This window comes from Lynx canadensis, chromosome B1 (genome assembly GCF_007474595.2).
Source record: "Lynx canadensis isolate LIC74 chromosome B1, mLynCan4.pri.v2, whole genome shotgun sequence".
NCBI lineage: Eukaryota > Metazoa > Chordata > Mammalia > Carnivora > Felidae > Lynx > Lynx canadensis.
The window spans coordinates 147,017,015-147,035,085 of NC_044306.2; the positions used below are offsets into that span (position 1 = coordinate 147,017,015).

Here is an 18,071-nt window from a genome sequence, read left to right on the forward strand (position 1 = left end):
TGTGCATTTTCTTGTGGAAGAGGCACAAGTGAAGAAACCACAAAGGTGTTAACAAGTGAGATGGTGATACAGCAAGTCTAACAATTTGACAGGATGTGTATATTTGCATATCTCCTCTTGATTTGGTCTTACTTCCTCCCCCAACTGCATTTAGATATGGGAGCACTTGATTAATTTTCAAGTCTGTGATTAGAGGGAAACTCAGCTGCATTTTGAACTGACTTGTAGATAGAGTTCACTGAAATGAGAGTCAGACTTATGATTAATGCCTCTAGGTGGTGCCTGTGACCTGTATTTGGATTCAGTAGCTTATCAGAGACAGGAAGAATACTATAGAGGAGTGTGTGTGTGTGTGTGTGTGTGTGTGTGTGTGTGTGTGTGTGTTCCACTTTACAAGCTCTGTAGGGAAACAGTGTTAAAGACCAAAGAGTGAGCTTGGGGACCCTTTGTGGTTACTCAGTTTTTATTTTTCCAATATCCTTTGTTTTTTCTCTCCTGGGAAGGAGAATTCATGAAGTTGACATAAAGAAGGAGGTGAAACCCAAGGAAGAAATTTGGAATTTTTAAAACTTATGATTAGCAGTTTATGTTTTTAGGGGTGAAAAAAATGACTCTTTCATGTATATATTGCATCTAATATTTGTCTAATAAGCATATGCAGAAGGCATTCTGTTAGCATGCTACTCTTTTTCTGTGATGTGTCTGTATAGCCAGTCTTTTTCTCTCCCTTTGTTTTAGCCCTCTCTACTGTTTGCAGCTTGGGAAGGTTGATTTGATCACTCAGGTGTTTTTTCTGAGTTGACCTCCTGTGTGATCTGGAGGTTCTGTTAGTGTTACAGTGTAACTAAGGTGTATGTCCATGTATTAGTCTAGAAAGCAGAGCTGGAAGGACCTTTAGAGATCAGCAAGGAAAGGAGTTTTCAAATTCTCCGTTTGTGTGATCAATAACATTTCAAGCACAGATTGCCTAATCATATCTTGGGTTTAGAATAATTAAATAAAACAAACAAATAAAAAGGTCACATAAGTCTGTAATTAACAGAGCCTGGATTGAATTAACAGAGCCTCTCAACTGTTTACAGATTTCACTATCATTCTACCATATCCACTCTTTCAGTGAATTTCAGTGGATTTTCAGTGATTTCATAGACCAAAAATTTGGGGGGTCAGTTTAGGATTGGCAGTGTTTTACTTAGGACATTAAAGCCACCCCTAATATCATGTCACCACTACTTCACAAAAGAAGAGATATTTTAACACCATGTGGGTAAGAAGGATTTAATCTCAGAATTGATGACAGTCTTTCAATTTAATAATATATGTAAAACTCTACATTGTTCATTTCACCAAGGACAAATGAGCTCCTCTTAGTTTATTGGTAATCCATGAGCAGCAGTAGAGAACTATCTAGGACAGTCTCTTCATTTTTTGGGTGGAGAAACTGAGACCCAAATAAATTGACTTGTTTAAGGTCATATGTCTTGCAAGTAGCAGAGAAATGAGTTTTCCTTATTAGTTCAATAGTTAGAAAATTGGATGTCCCTCTCCCCATTTTTCTCTTTTTTTCTGCTGTTGCTGAGCGAAGGACACATACAAAAGCTAAGAAGAGGCAGTTTATGTCAAGCAGAAAATAGATCCCATAATGAAATTCTATGTCATAATGGTATTCAGTTCTATTCCATCCTATGTCATAATGGTATTTTTATTTTCTATGAAATCTAACTTGTTTCTTTTTTTCCTTTGTCGTCTGTTTCCTTCTTTTCCATGTTTCCCCCCAGATTTACAGAGGTATAATTGAAAAATTGAAGTGCGTATATATAAGGTGAACAACATGATGACGTGATAAGCATATACAATGTGAAATGCTTATCACAATCAAGATAATTAACACATCCATCACCTCACATAGATACCATTTTTTGTGTGTGTCGTCCATTTTGTTTCTGAATCCCGTTTAGAAATATATCAGTACGTATTTAAGAGAAAGGAATAATGTTTACTGAGTACTTGCTCAATTACAGGGATTTTGCTAGGTGTTTTGCATAGTTATTTAATCTTTGCCTGTCTCACAGCAGCATCTGAGATCTGGATGAATAACATTAAATGCCAAAATTTCCCACACCATTGATTTACCTCCTGTTCGGTATTTTCTTTAGAAATACAGAACAGTATCTTCTTGCCATCTGGAATTAATTGTATTATTGCCTATATATCTACACATTCTCCCTCGGTCTTCATTTTACTACAACTGTGGTCAAAGGAGGGGCTTTTTAGAATTACTAGACAGTGCTGGTGGAGGGAAATAAATCAAGATGAGCTGCATTTGTATGCAAATTAATGAAGGGGAAGGAGAATCAAGTCAATGAATGCCATTTCCTCTTTGGGAATCATTCCCCATGTAGCAAAATGGGTGAAAGTTCCCAAGTAACCAGTCTTCACTAATATGACCACCAGGGGGTGTTCAATACTGTCAGATTCTGGTGGTTCTATCTCCAGCAAAATAACAGCACAAGTTTTCTGTAATTATGTCTTTCCTGTCTGTCCATCCTTTCTGCTTTAGAATGGGACCATGAGGCAGATGTTTTATCTTTACTATTCCTTGACTTTTGGAGCTTTAATAATATTCCATAGAAAATAAGTAGTCCTTTTATGAGATTAGACTATATATTATACATGAAATTTTGAATTTACTAGTTACCTTGACCATTGCTTCTTAGACTTACTAGTTACCTTAACCATTCTAGAACCCTCCATGAAATGATGGAGGATAAACATGCCACTGGAAGGCCCTCTGCCTCTCACCTTTAATTTTCTCATTTTATTTTATTTGGTTCCAGGCCATCCTTTACATCCACATTTAAATTCCTTTCTTATTAATAAAATATTTTCTGGCTGTTTGATTCTAGAGAACTTTCTTCTAAACTCCTACAGTTCCTAATTCTCCACATAGTCCTGTATTGTCTAACACCATTAGCTTCTGCAGTGTTTCTTTCTTTCCTCTAGAAGGTTAAGAACTCCTGGAGGAAAAGCCCTGCAAAACCTTTTCCTCAGGCCACAACAGTGTAGGAGTGAAAATGTGGTCTCAATGACCATGGCAAGACATATTTTCAGGCTTCATCCTCACCCACTGTGTGAGAACTCCAGCTCCCCCAGATGTGTCCAACCTAGCTCTACAGGTCTGCCTGAGCTTACTTCACCTGTCGGTTGCTGTCAGGAGGAGCTGGTTCTGGCTCCTCTCTCCTTCAGGGATGCTGTTGCTGGGGCCACCAGAAGCATCTAGAGTCCCTGCTGTTGCATCTGCAGTGCTAACCAGCAAGCTGGCCTCCTCTCCGGTTCCTCCTGCAGAACAAGATTTTAGTGCTTATTGACCTTTATTTACACCTTTTTTTTTTAATGAACAGCTATCTCTCTTTTTTTCTCCAGTGTACAAAATCCAAGGCCCTAGGGGCGCCTGGGTGGCGCAGTCGGTTAAGCGTCCGACTTCAGCCAGGTCACGATCTCGCGGTCTGTGAGTTCGAGCCCCGCATCAGGCTCTGGGCTGATGGCTCAGAGCCTGGAGCCTGTTTCCGATTCTGTGTCTCCCTCTCTCTCTGCCCCTCCCCCGTTCATGCTCTGTCCCAAAAATAAATAAACGTTGAAAAAAAAAAAATTAAAAAAAAAAAAAAAAAAACAACAAAATCCAAGGCCCTTAACAAAAAGTTTTAATTACAGAAATGTTTTTCTCTGTGTTGAGGCATTAGTGTATGTGTACGTGTGTATATGTGTGTGTGTTTACCTAAGACTTTTTATTTTTATGAAACAGGTATATTACTGTATACTTTAAATAATGTATTTCGCAAAAGCCTGTGTCCATAAAGTAAAACAGTCTTTCTATGAAACATTCAAATAACAATGGCTTGGGCACCAACCAGACACAGGAGCAAAAAATTCACGCTTTTCCCTGGGTGTTTTTTTCCAAGTATCTTGAAACTTGCCAAGGTCTCTTATACTCTTACCTCAATTCCATTCCCTAGTTGCTTACCCGCAGCTGCCTTCTGAAACTGAATACAGCCCTGAGGGCCATAGGCTGCATCCCTAAGCCCCAGGAGAATTCTGCTATGAACTCTACTGCACCCAGGCATTTCCTCAATGTGGAGGCACCACTGTCATGGTGTTCCTAATGGCCTACTGCTCCTGGTGAAAATATCTATGGATCCACACTTTGAGGTTTGAAAGAGGATACTTCTAGCATCATGCTTCATTGAGGTATCCACAGTAAAAATACATGCCTCAGGCTAAATAATTTTTGATTCACTTATTGATTCATTGACTCACATGATTTTTTCTTTCATTCAAGAAAAATGTTCAATGAGCATGAACTCCATGTCAGGGACAGTGCTAAAGAGCTGGATAGACATTGCCCATCTGGTGTCCTCAGAGGACCTGGGGGTGGTGGTGGTAAGAGGCTGTGTTGGAACAGGTTCCAGCATTAGATACACACTGGTCCTGAAACCCACTTTCCTTTCAATGACTTTGGCCTTAAGTCTCAGTTTGGGTGATCCGTGGCCTAACCTTTCTTATGTGAGTTTCCTTGTGGACAACACCTTATCTTGTTGACATCTGGCTTGGGTTTGGATATCTCCATATTCTCCCACCCTAGCTCATCAGACATGTTTTTATATCTTTGACTCTCTCAAGAGTATGGCTTTGGGATTCATTTCATTTTTTACCAGGATGCCCTTTCACTTCATACACATTTATAAAAGCAAATGGTTCTATTCTACCAAAAAGACCTGGGCTCTAAATTCAGTTGCTGTGTTGAGAGAGACATAATTCTTTTAATCTACAGAATCTGAGCCCTGATTCAGATGTAATATCTTGTAATAACTGTGTATATAATTTTGAATTCTTTTTCTCCTCCTCTTCTTCCTCCTAACTTAACATTATATATAATAAATGCTAGCAGATATTATTAAAGATTCTTGAAAACATATTTTAAAACCTGCATAATCACCCATTGTGTGAATGTCCCATAAATGACTTCACCATATGATTGGGGAGTTTGTGTTTTGTTTGTAAATTTTTGCTGTTATATAAAAAACCTTGTGATGAGAAACTTCATATATAAATCTCAGTCCACACGTATTTCTTTAGGAATAACTTCTAAGAGTAGAGTTACTTATTAAACAGGAAACTTTTTTCCATAATTTTTCACCAATTTTTCTTTCTGCCAGCAATGTATGAGAACTATCCCACTGCATCTTTATTAACTTTTAGCATGTATTATTTATTATGGCATTTTGATAGAGGCATTGTTTTAATTTATATTTTTTGGTTACCACTAAGAATGTACATTTTAATATGTTTGTTGGCTTCTGTATTTCTATTAGTTTTTAATGCTTTTCTTGATGATTTATGAGCTTGCTTTATATGGTAAAAATACAATGGCCCTTTCTCATAATTGTGCCAAGAGTTCTTTCTCCATTATGTTGTCTTTTCATTTTGGTTATAGCATTTTTGATATGTATAAACTTAAAATTTTTATATGTCCAAATTTTTTCATATTTTTTGTGATTTCTTGACAAGTATAATTTACATCCAAATGTCAGCAAAATATTCACATATTTTTCTATTTAATTGTTTTATTTTAAAGCCATTTTAAAAACATGAAGTTTACTAGATTTTATAGAATAACCTCTTCTTCCTCAAAGATTGATCTAGTGTACCTTACATTCTTTGTTGAATAATTAATTTTCCCTCTTGTTATGATGTTGACTTTATGATATGTTCTTTTATGAACGATGGTTATTCTGAGTTTGTCAATTTTGTTTTAGTAATCTGCCTGTCTCCCAGTACAACATTGACTTAATTACTATGATTTTGTTTTTAAGTTTATTTATTTATTTAGAGAGAGATAGAAACAGCATGAGGGGGGAGAGGCAGAGAGAGAGAGAGAGAGAGAGAGAGAGAGAATCCTAAGCAGACTTCACACTGCCAGCCCAGAGCCTGATGTGGGGCTCAAACTCACCAAACCATGAGATCATGACCTGAGCTGAAACCAAGAGTCGGACGCTTAACTGACTGAGCCACCCAGGTGCTCCAGTATGATTTTACAATAAATGCTAATATTTGGTAAAGCAAGACTCCTTTATTATTGCATTAAGAAGTTACTCTGCACTCTTGTCTATTTATAGTTCTAGGCTAAATTTAGAATAATTTTATCCAGTTGGGATTTCTCATTATTCCATTCAAAAAGTGTTTATGGAGTCCTTCACCGTGCCAGGCATTCCTTATTCTAGGTGCTGGGGAGTGGAATGCACTTGTGTCCAAGATAGACAATCACTGCTGTCGTGGGGTTCATGATCTCTCAGAGGAGACAGACGGTAGACAAATAAGGAATGGCTGTACGGCGCAGTATCAGGTGGCGTTGGTGTGACAAACAAAAAAGCAGGGCAACGGCAGAGAATGATGGAGATGGTGTCAGAGAATGTTGTTCAAGAATATTTCTCTGAGGAGGCCATGAGAGAGTGAGTGGAAAAGAGTAGTCACAGGCAGAGGGATCATGGGTTCCTGGTGCCAGAGGAGCGGGAGGAAGGCTTGTGTGATCCGAACGAGTGAGGGGTTATAGGGATGAGGGTCAGGAATGGAGTCAAGGGCCATATCATGTGCAGCCCTGTAGGGCCTGAAGAATACTTTGGATTTTAGCCAAGTGTTTTGATTAAGATTATGAAACATTTATAACTTACTTTGGGAAAGAGTTGATATATTTTCAGAATTCCATTTTTCCTTTGAAGAAAGTAGTCTCTTACCATGTTTTCGTTTCCTTTTATCCCTCCACCTCCTTCTACTTTACACTTTATAGTAAAAATATGTCATTTTGTTTATGTAGGTTCCTCACATGTTTTTAGGTCATTTCTAGATATTTTATATATGCTTCATGGTACTGTCAGTGGAATATATATTCTATTGTATTTTCTAACATACTTTCTGGTATACAAGAAAATGTGGATATACATTGTATATCTTATACTTGAGTACTAAATTTGAAATTTTTGATTAATTCTTTACCAGTTTTGTGTAAACAGTTTTAATTTCATCTTCCATCATGATGACAGTATGTCCTCTCCATTTACATAACTCTACCAGATCAAGAGTGATATTGGATAGATATCTTTGCCTATTTATTATTTATGTAAATGACTCTAGATTTATTTTTAATATAAGGTTATTATTTTAGAATATTTATTTGCACATTAAATAATTTCCTTCTAGTTCTAGCTCTTAAAAGTTACTTTTTTCCCTGTAAGAATGGTTTACTGACTTTCAGATTCCTTGTTAGCATCTTTTGATGATTGTATGGCTTTTGTTCTTTGACTTGTAGATTTAAGGAAAGATTTCTAGAAAAAAAAAAAGATTTGTAGATTTCCTAATATTAAACAATTATTGGACTCTTTAAATCAATGCTGTTCAGGGGCTCCTGGGTGGCTCATTCGGCTAAGCATCTGACTTCGGCTCAGGTCATGATCCCACAGTCCATGAGTTCAAGCCCCGTGTCGAGCTCTGTGCTGAGCTCAGAACCCGGAGCCTGCTTCAGATTCTGTGTCTCCCTCTCTCTGACCCTCCCCTGTTCATGCTCTGTCTTTCTTTGTCTCAAAAATAAATAAACGTTAAAAAAAATTTAAATCAGTGCCGTTCAATTATGGTAGATGTTTGCTCTAGTCTACTGATCAATTTACTTTGTTCTTATTTTATTTGGTCCTTGTCAAATTCACATAAGTAAGACCAATTTATAACTTTTGTATTTTGGACTCACTTTGGTCACCTTTGCTATTTTGGTTATGAAATTAACTGGATCACCTACCAGTAAAAATGTCTGGTCCTAACATCTTTTACTGGATATAATTAGATGATAACCTTCAATTTCTTCAAAGCTTATCGATCTTCTCTTATTTGATATTTTTCAAGTCAGTTTTGATTCCATATATTTTCCCTCTCAACCTTTTATTTCATTGAGATTTGGGGATTTGTCAGCACAGACTTAGTAATTATTTAATTTCAGGAAAATCTCTTTTCATCGTATGGCCCTTCTTGTCCCTGTAATTTAGACTTGAGACCATAGAGGCAGGACTGGGGTGATCTGAGAGACTGACATTGGGCTCCACTCATTTGTCCTTATCTCATTATCTATGAACAAATATATTCAGATGGAAGCAGAGGGAGGCAGAAGGAGATGTTTAATTATTGAACATGGATTTCAAAAAAATGCATATTCTGAATACTTTAACAACACAACGGCTGGTACATGATGTAGACTAGTGTAGATAGATATAGAGGGTTTTGTTGGCAGACCGCCTAGGTTTAAAACCAGACTCCATCACTGACTAACTGTTTGACCTTGGGAAAATTGCTGTGCTTCCCTGTGCTCTAGGTTTTTCATTTGTGAAATGAAGATTAATTAATTTGCTGATTCAACAAATATTTATTATATTTATTGAGAGCCTCCTATGTGTTAGACACTGCTTTAAGATCTGCAAATGCCTGAGTAAAAAAAGTACTTGATCTTTGAGTGTATCCTACTTGGAGTTCTTGAGCCTCTTAGATATACAGATTAACTTTCCCCACCTTCATTGAGATATAACTGGCACATAACGTTGTGTAACTCTAAGGTGTATAATGTGCTGATTTGATGTACTTACATATTGCAATATGATTATCATCACAGTGTTAGCTAACACCCCATCATTTCACATAATTGCCACTTCTTTTTTGTGGTGAGAATATTTAAGATTTACTGTTTTAGCAACTTTCAAGTGTACATCATAGGATTGTTATTGATTAATCACAGTGCTGTACATTAGATCCCCAGAATGTATTCATTTTCTAACTAGAAGTTTGTACCCTTTGATGAGCACCTCCCCATTTTCCCTGTCTCCCAGCCCCTGTTAACTACCATTCTGCTCTCTGTCTCTATAAGCTCAGCTTTTATAGATTCCACTTATATCATATAATATTTTTTCTTTCTGTGTCTGACTTATTTCACTTAGCTAATGTCCTCAGGGACCATCCATGTTGTTATAAATGGAAGGATTTCCTTCTTTCTCATGGCTGACTAATATTTTATTATGTAGAAATATAATATTTATATGTACATATTTATGTGTATGTAAATATATATATTTAATACATCTACTTTATCCATTCATCGATCAGTGTTCATTTAGGTTGTTTCTATATCTTGGCTATTGTAAATAATGCTGATATGAACATGGAAGTGCCCATACAACTTCAAGATCCTATTTTCATATCCTTTGGATGTGTACCCAGAAGTGGGATTGCTGGATCATATGGTAGTTCTATTTTTAATTTTTGAGGAACCTCCACACTGTTTTCCATAGTGATTGTACCAATTTACATTCCCACCAGCAGTACACAAGGATTTTCTTTTCTTCATATCCTCACCAACAGTTGTTACCTCTAATTTTCTCAAGGATAGCTATTCATTCTAACAGGAATGAGGTGATCTCTTACTGTGGTTTTTAATTTTTTTTTTTATTTTTATTTTTTATTTTGGGAGAGAGAGAGAAAGGGTCCACAGATCATGGCTTGAGCCAAAATCAAGAGTTGGACATTCAACCACCTGAGCCACCTGGGCACCCCTCAACCTTTTTTTTAAAATCAAACTTGAAGTTATTGGTCACTATTTCTTCACATTTTTTTTCTGCCCCTTCCTCTCTGTTCTTTCCTCTGTGACTCCTATTGTACATACTTTGGTAGCTTGTAGTTTCCCACAGCTGCCAGAAGCTCTGTTCATTTTCTTCATTCATTTTCCTTTCTGTATAATCTCAATTGACCTGTTTCCACGTTTTCTGATTCTTCTACCAGTTCTGCCATGAAAAAGTAGTTGGGAGTAACTTTGGGGCGGGCACTTCTTTATAACACATATGGAAGTCCTCTTAAATGACATTTGAGTTGAGACTAGGTCATAATAAAATCTGGTTTCCAAAGGTGATGGGTTATTCTCCAACTGAATTGCAGACTCTGCCTCCATGGGTTGGAGAAGGGGGGTTGATCCTTCCCTGGGCATCTCCACACACCAGTGCACTTGATGGGAATTTCTGTGTTCCTACTTTAGCTCTCCAGATATGCTATACAGACAAGTGTTCTAGTTCTAAGAACTTTATTTTTTAATAACTCGTTGCCAATTGTTCTAAAACCCTTTCCATTTGCAAAGGAACTTTTATGATTTAGGCAGACATGAATTTTTCATACAGAAGTAGGAGGACTTAATTATAGTTTCAACACACATTGGCATGCTTGGAAGTATCCAAAAGGAAGTCAAAGAATTTTGAGAATTTAAGCCAAGATACTTATTTCATCTTAATAATGTTGTGGCTTGTTGTTATTTTACCAGTAAATATTCCCATAAGTATCAGATAATTGGGCTTTATTCTATGGCCTGAAGGCCAATATTCTTGGTGCAACCAACTGAAAGACTGAATTCCAAAAATGGAATTTCTCCATGGAAAATATGTTGTTTCCAGCCCTTGGTATTCACACCTAAGGCGTGTTGGCAGCTGTTCTTTGGCCAGCGGAAGCAGGCATGGTGGTACATAAAGGCAGTTTCTATGGAAACCTGAACCCAAATGATACTGGGGCTGTGAAGATCAAAGGCAACACCCTGAATTGTTTGGAGAGCCCAATGAAGGTTTCAGAACTTTATCGTTCTCCACAGAAAACACTACAGCCAAGAATTTGAAATGCTTTCTTCTCCAGGTGCATTAGAACTATGTGCATAAAATAGAAATTTGTAGTTTGCTCATGAATTTATCTGTTCTAATTATTTTACCAGCTATTTTACAACATCCTTCTCTGCCATAAAGAGAATTGTCATCTTCCATTAATGCTGGGATGAATACGGAAGTGTCGATACCACTTCAAGATCCTATTTTCATTTCCTTTGGATGTATACCCAGAAGTGGGATTGCTGGATCATATGGTAGTTCTATTTTTAATTTTCTGAGGAACCTCCACACTGTTTTCCATAGTGATTGTACCAATTTACATTCCCACCAGCAGTACACAGGGGTTTTCTTTTTTTCACATCCTCACCAACAGTTGTTACCTCTTATTTTCTCGAGCATAGCCATTCTAACAGGAATGAGGTGATTTTTTACTGTGGTTTTTAAAATTTTTTATTTTAATAAATAAAGCAATAAGACACACAAAATATGCTGAGCCTATAAATTTGGTGGCAGAGATTGATTTATTTTCATAAACCATGGATAATCTATTCAGTGTGTTATTCTTCCCCACACACTCTTCTTCCTATATACAAACACCCATGTTGCCAGATGCACACACAGCTAAATCACAGTTCTACCTGTAAAGAACATTTTGACCTACAGTAGTATTTTCTCACATTAAGTGTCATTCTTACACTGATTCTTTGTTTAGTATTTCGATACAAATCCCATTATTACAACCTTAGCAGAAATTAAAGTGGAAGAAAATATATTCCCATGAATGTGTCTTCCCAAGAGTGCATTTTGTTTTTATTTTGTGGAGCTTGATTTGGACTCGTTTCTTCTGACAAGCTCCCATTTTATTAAAGTCCTGGTGAATGACAAGGGAGCATTTTCTTCCTGGCTAGTGCAGATTGTCAAGATAAAATCTCTGAACATACTACATTTGTCTGTGGGGATTTGCATCCTTGGTTTCAAGGGCCATTTTAGAGTCAAGTGGATATGTTAAGGTTAGTTGAAGTAATCAAAAGCATCATATTCACCATGAAGTAATGAGATGAAGACTGGATATGTTTATGCCAAGATTTATGATTAATTTGTGCACATGAAATATGGAGGGAGGGAATGGTATAATTTGAAGAAGTTCTCTGTGAAATACTTATTAAACCTTACAAGGCCTTTACTTCTCATAGACATCCAGAACCAAGTAATCAAGCTACCTAGACCGTATTTATTAGAGTCTAGTTTTCTTAACATTCCTGAAGGGAGAAGTTGCTTTTTCCCACCTTACAGGAGCACTCCATCTCTGCTTCTCCTCTCTGAGACACAGAGTACCAGCCACATTTCCAGGCTGGTTCTACATATTTTCTTTACTTTTCACTCCTGCTTTCATCCCTCACCTATGAGGGGCACACTTGCCAGAATCTCCTCTCATCATACCTCTACTTTTTCCTTTCCCCACCACAAACAAAGGACTTTTGACTCAGAATTGTGATAAACCTCAGTCTGGAATTTTCACTTTTCTTCTTGCAAAGCATTATGTTTTAATAGTGAGCTATAATATAACTAAGGTTTAAATCAAACTGGCAAATTGGTTGTTTGCCATTTAATACACAGAATCATAGGATGAAAAGATATAGAAGGGAACTTGGAGAGTATTTATCAGTATTTTGCCATCATTTTTCACTAGAGGACTTCTGCAGAGGAAAAAGAGCCAATTCAGCAGATGTCTGGAGGCACAGAGAAAGTTCCAGTCAGAATGAATATAATATATAATGTCTTTGAAGTTCACTATTTTAGCTTTAAAATTTTCTGCAACTTTGAAGTTGATACTAAATTATACCTTTACTTGTTTTCTAATAAAAGCAGTTCTAGAATTACCATTAAGTATAGTGGTCCCTGTTTTTCCTTCACCTTTGTGTAGTATCTAGCACGTATCTTTATACCTTGAGGAGATTGTAAACCCCAATACAAAAAATACAGACTGGACAATTATATCCTATGGTAGGTGAGTAAACTGAGACTAGAAATGTAGAAATTTGCTTAAGATCACCATGGTAGAATCAACATGAGAATTCAAGTCTAATGGCTTTCAGCCCAGTGAGCTTCTCATCAAACTCAGACATATGTTTCAACCTGATATCTTTTCCACATGTGTTCCTGGAAACTAAGGTTTCTGTAAGTCAGGAACATCTTTGGAACCTGACTGACCTCACTTAACCTGGTTTTCATGCCATATAAGGATACCTGAAAAACCACTGTAACAGTAATTGTGTGTCTATATATGCCTCTTTCAGTAGCTTTGCTCACAAGGGGAGACGTGAGGGTGTGTATGTCTGTGTGTGTGTGTGACAGCAGGTGAAGTAGGGAAATGGTGAGTGGTGGTGGTGGTGGGTAGCATTCAACAGATTATTTTTTTCCCCATTTTCTGAAACCACTACTTTTTCCTGAAACCCATTAGTCTGGTTTTGGCTTTAAGTTGCTGAAGGAAAGCATTATTCAGGGAGTACTGCAGGGGCTGATTCTTGTGGAACTCATGAGAGTTAGATTTGGCTGATGTCAAAATTTTCATCAGATTTTGAATTTTCAGAGACATTTTGTACTCTGCTTATGAGATTGATATAAATAGTTTTGTTCTCTGTCTCCCAGATAAAAGCATGGATAAAAGAAGAATTTCATTTGTTCCACATGGAAGATACAAAATATATTTGAGTGATTGGATGGATGGATCTTTGTGGATAATCATTAATCAAATTTACATAATCATTTTCATGAATAAGGGAACATTTGCTATTCTAAGCTAAGTTGACAAAAAGAGGTAATACTATGTCCCTTAAAAAATATAATACAAGTGAAATGTACACACTCTAACCAACCAGGTAGAAATAAGGAAAAATCCTTATTACTTCCTTTCATAGGTGAGCTTAGAGAATTCTGACTTTTCTCTTTGGTCAGGTGAACTATTCATAGGTATTATGTGAATGCCTTTACCAAATAATCCTGGATTTCTCAGGATACCTATTTCAGTGCCAGCCACTCAGATAGAAGTTGGGAATATAAAAATAGCTAAGGTCAGTTGTGCCTCAAGTTTCTTACAGTCCATTGGAAAGACAAGTACATGAATAACTAACCATAGTATAACACAACAAAGTTTTATGCTGGTGGTACAAATGAGAAGAGAGATTCTGTTAATTGTTGTTACTGCAGGGGGCTACGGAGGGTTTCACTGAGAAGATAAGTTGTAATGCAAGGATGTATTAACTTCGAAGTGGAAAAGTGGAAGGAGAAAAGCGATGGCAAGGCGATGGTTGGAAATGGGAGAGTGCCATGATCTGTTGAGGAAATGGCAAAGAAAAAAGGTAAGTGCAGGTTCGACCAAGAAGGGCACTTGTGGCATGCCAGCATGAACCTGGGAGCTAGCCAAGGTTTTAAACCGAGAAATCATTGATTGGGTTTGGGCTCTTTAAAAAGATATCTCTGACAAGAGCTTGTAGAATCAATTGGGTGGTGGATGGTGTGAGAAGATTAGAGAGAGGGGGACCAGTGTTATCTAATTCTGTAGCCCTTTTTTTTTTTTCATACAAACTCAAAAGTTGCTAAAAATAAAGGAAGGTTTTAGAAAAGCTGATTTTATCTCTGATAGGTGAGGTGACAATAAATAGAGATAAAATGAAGTTGCATGCAATGAGAAGGGGAAGTGCAGGTGCAGGAATTGTGTGAGGAAAGACTAAAAATCTCTTTAAAACAAGACATTCAGAAACAGTGATTTGTCCAAGGTTGTAGGGATGTTGGAAGCCATCACAAAATGATCCTTTAGCCAACTAGAGAAGAGTGAGAGAGCAGTGAGAAGACATATCCGTATTGTGTATTTATTCCATATGATGTAATGTTAAATGAAAAAAGATATAAATTTTTTTTAAGTAAACATACTCTCTGCCCTCACATAATCACAGCCTCCCACAGTACCAGCATCCCACATTAGAGTGGTACATTTCTTGCAGTTGACGAACCTACACTGCCACATTATTGTCCCTCAAAGCTTTGTAGTCCACATTAAGGTTCCCTCTTGGTGTTGCACATTCTGTGGATTTTGACAAATGTACAATGACATGTATCTACTATTATAGTTTATTACAGAATAGTTTCACTGCCCTAAAAATCTTTTGTGCTTTTTAACACTTTTATATAATAATCATAACATTTTAAAGACATATTATGATATATATGTACGAAAGATTGGAACTAAATTGAGCAGCATGTTTTAAGAGTGCTGATTCAGATTTTCTGCTCACTTATAGATTCATATTTCTTGCTTGGCCACAGGACATACTAATGTCCTTTCCTACGATCTGGCCATTTACTAGATCACTCTAGGCCCATTGGGCATGTTTTATCATTAGGCCTAAATAACAGCAAAACAGGATTACTTGTGACAGGAGACAGTTCCAGTTTTTCATGAATGTTTACAATTCATTAAAATATGTGGGGGAAGAGGCTTCATTTAATCCAAGAGCAGTGAAATAAACATGTTAAGAACATCTAAATAATTTCAACATATTCATTTTTGTGTTGGGGGAGGGCAGTCATTTAGAGTCCCAGACTCTGATATCTCCCATACTCTCAGACCCTATAGCAGTGGTGTGAAGGTGTTAAAATCCAGCACACCTGTTCTCTGCCAAGCAGTTATGGTAGTGATAGGGTGGTATTGGGGCATGGGTTGTATATGTGAAGAATCAGGTTCTGTGACTTTAAAAAAGTACAGTTACCTACATGGCAGGGAAAAAAATTGAAACATTTAAAGGGAAAAAATGGTGCAGGGAAAAAACATTCTAGGAAAAAACACCTAATAATCTAAATAAACTAGATGACTCTCATCATCTTTTGTTCCTTTTAATTCTGGGAGTATCCTGGTTGGAGCAAACGAATAAAAATAAGAAATAAAATATTGTTCAGTTATGAATGGGACAAAAGGGATTTCCATAGTATTCTTTAAGTGGCAACGATAACTTTTTCTGAAGATAGATGGATACTTGTAAGGTTACAGCTGGGATAGATCATGTTCAGGGATAGTTTTGGAAAATAAAAAGCTGATATTTTAAATAAATACAAAATTGGAAGATTAAAAAAGGAAATGATTGGTTGTGTTTTGCTGCAAGAAAGAATAATTCTAAGAATGCTTTTTCTTTTGTCTATCTACCATCTACTTCCTATGAATTAAATATATGAATGTCTTCTTCAGAACATTGGAATGCCACCTTTTAGAATAATTTCCATTTTTTGGTAAAGGTGTTTAAATAAAGACATGTTTGGGCTGTGCTTGAGAAGGCAGGAAAGATTTGGCTGTATTGAAATTTATATCCAGCTATAAATCCAGTATCTTTACCTCTTGATTTTTAAAGGCAGTGGTGAAAGGGAGCACAGCATGTGGTGAATTATGAATGAAGACATGAAAGGATTTCTTGGTCTGATGTGAAGCCAGTTCCTCCCCCACCACACTCTGTTTCTGGAGTTGTCTTGAGTCCATTATAAATATGACTCTAGTGAACCATACAAATATCTCCTTTGGAGTGTTATGCACAGTGTTAATATGTAGTCTATCCCTGAGATGCTTTTGTGCAAATAAGAAGTGCTGCTTAATAAAAATCAGTGTGTGCAAGGGTACAAACTAAATATCAAACCTTCAAAGCGTCTTCATGACAGAGATTACCAATTCTGACTCTAATTCATTATTTATATAGCAAAAGCATGTGGGAGTATGTGTGAGCAGCAGTAGAGGAGTGGGGAGAATCTTCCTGTTCACATCAAAGGTGTTAGGATACCAGGGACTGTTATCAGGATTCCTTTTTGAAAAGGAGTCTCCAAGACTTTGGGGGAAAGCTAGCTAACTAACTCTCCAACTAACTAACAGCAGTGAAGGGATTCGCTGAACTGGACAATTGTGCTGTGAGTAACCTCCTAAATATATGTTATACTTAACAAAGTTTACATTAAAAAATAGCGGTGAGTGCTTTGGGATTAACAGGCACCTAGGCCACTTGGATTAAGGCACTTAATTGAGAAAGACAATTATTGACTGCTAGTGTCTGGTGAAAATAGGTAGGCAACTCAGGTGGAGATAGCTGACAACTGGTCCTAAAGCTTGGGATCTGGTTTGCTACTGGGGAGAAATGGTTTTGAGAACATCACTTATAAATATTCTCCAACACTGCTCTGTGTGAATGTGTCCCACATAACACCAGGAAGGGGACTGTAAACATTGAAATAGCAATTGGCTCTTTAGTTGCCAAACAAATACTTTTACGTGTGGAGATGGTTCCTTGTGTGCTGGAAAGAGAAATTTATCAAAGGTGAGATATCAGAATTAGTTAAAAAGTGGGCCAGCAATAGTAGAAGCATGGCTGCCAGGAGAAGAGAATGGAAGTGACAGCAGCAAACACAGAGGATATAATCCAAGGAGAAAATGATCCCTGCAGGACTCAGTGAGACAGAGAAGCTTTCAGGATTTGAAAGAATAATTCAGAGCTCAATATTCAAATGCCACTAGGATTCTTACCTACACACTTGATTGTCCCTGTAACTTCCTCCTCCTCATAATAGCCCTTCTCCTACAAGTGACCTGGGAAAACAGGGATTATATTCCAGTTGCCATTTTGATTGTCATCAAATCTTGGTTGTTCCCTGATTGGAATGATTTCAGAAAATAAGGTTTATATTTTAAATTAAAATAGCCAGAGTGGGTGGGGTGGACTGTATTTAAAATATGTTCATGTTTAATAAATATATTTATAATTTAATGTATTTATTTAGGGTATTGGGCTAAGCGTTGGGTGGAATACCAAGAAGTTAAGACCCAGTCTTCTGTCGCAAGAAATCTAGTGAAAGAACTGATAAGTAGTCATCTGTTTCCAGATTTTCACATCTAGGATTGGGTGGTGGTTCGTGTGGTAAATTATTCAAGATAGGCTAACTGGTGTCAAAACAAAACAAAACAATTCCCAGATTGAGCTACTTACATGTCATATTTTATTGCAGGTCAGTGGAGGTGAAAGGATCATTTACACTCTTTCTATTCCATGCCTCTTACATCACAAAGGGCCTTGGAGTCTTCTATGGGATCCTCTGCATCTGAGCTTCCGTTAGGGCCAGGCCTGGAAGATTTTTATACAGTCTAAGCCTGAATGTCACTTCACTTTATTCTAATGGCCTCACGACCCACTGATTACAAGGAGGTCTGAGAAATGCCGTCTTTCTGCATTCCCAGAGGGAAACAACGTGGGGTCTAGATGGCATACAACATAGTCTTGTGCCATCAGAAGGGATCTCTCAGGCTTATTTTTTCTAATTTCTGAG

At 37.1% G+C, this 18,071-nt stretch overlaps 1 protein-coding gene across 3 annotated transcripts in view; it reads left to right on the forward strand.

Moving 5' to 3' along the window:
- The window catches only part of LOC115512567 (cytochrome c oxidase assembly protein COX18, mitochondrial), a 75,606-nt gene that overhangs the window by 29,097 nt on the left and 28,438 nt on the right, over nucleotides 1–18,071 (forward strand). Inside the window, exons 8-10 of one of the 3 annotated variants that reach the window (XR_003968424.1) lie at nucleotides 10,829–10,975; nucleotides 13,371–13,539; nucleotides 13,929–14,080. The gene's annotated coding sequence lies outside the window, so the exon portion shown is untranslated. Of the gene's footprint in view, nucleotides 1–9,296; nucleotides 9,327–10,828; nucleotides 10,976–13,370; nucleotides 13,540–13,928; nucleotides 14,081–18,071 lie in introns of those variants that run through there. The other 2 variants (XR_003968425.1, XR_004343547.1) reach the window with 2 other exon arrangements.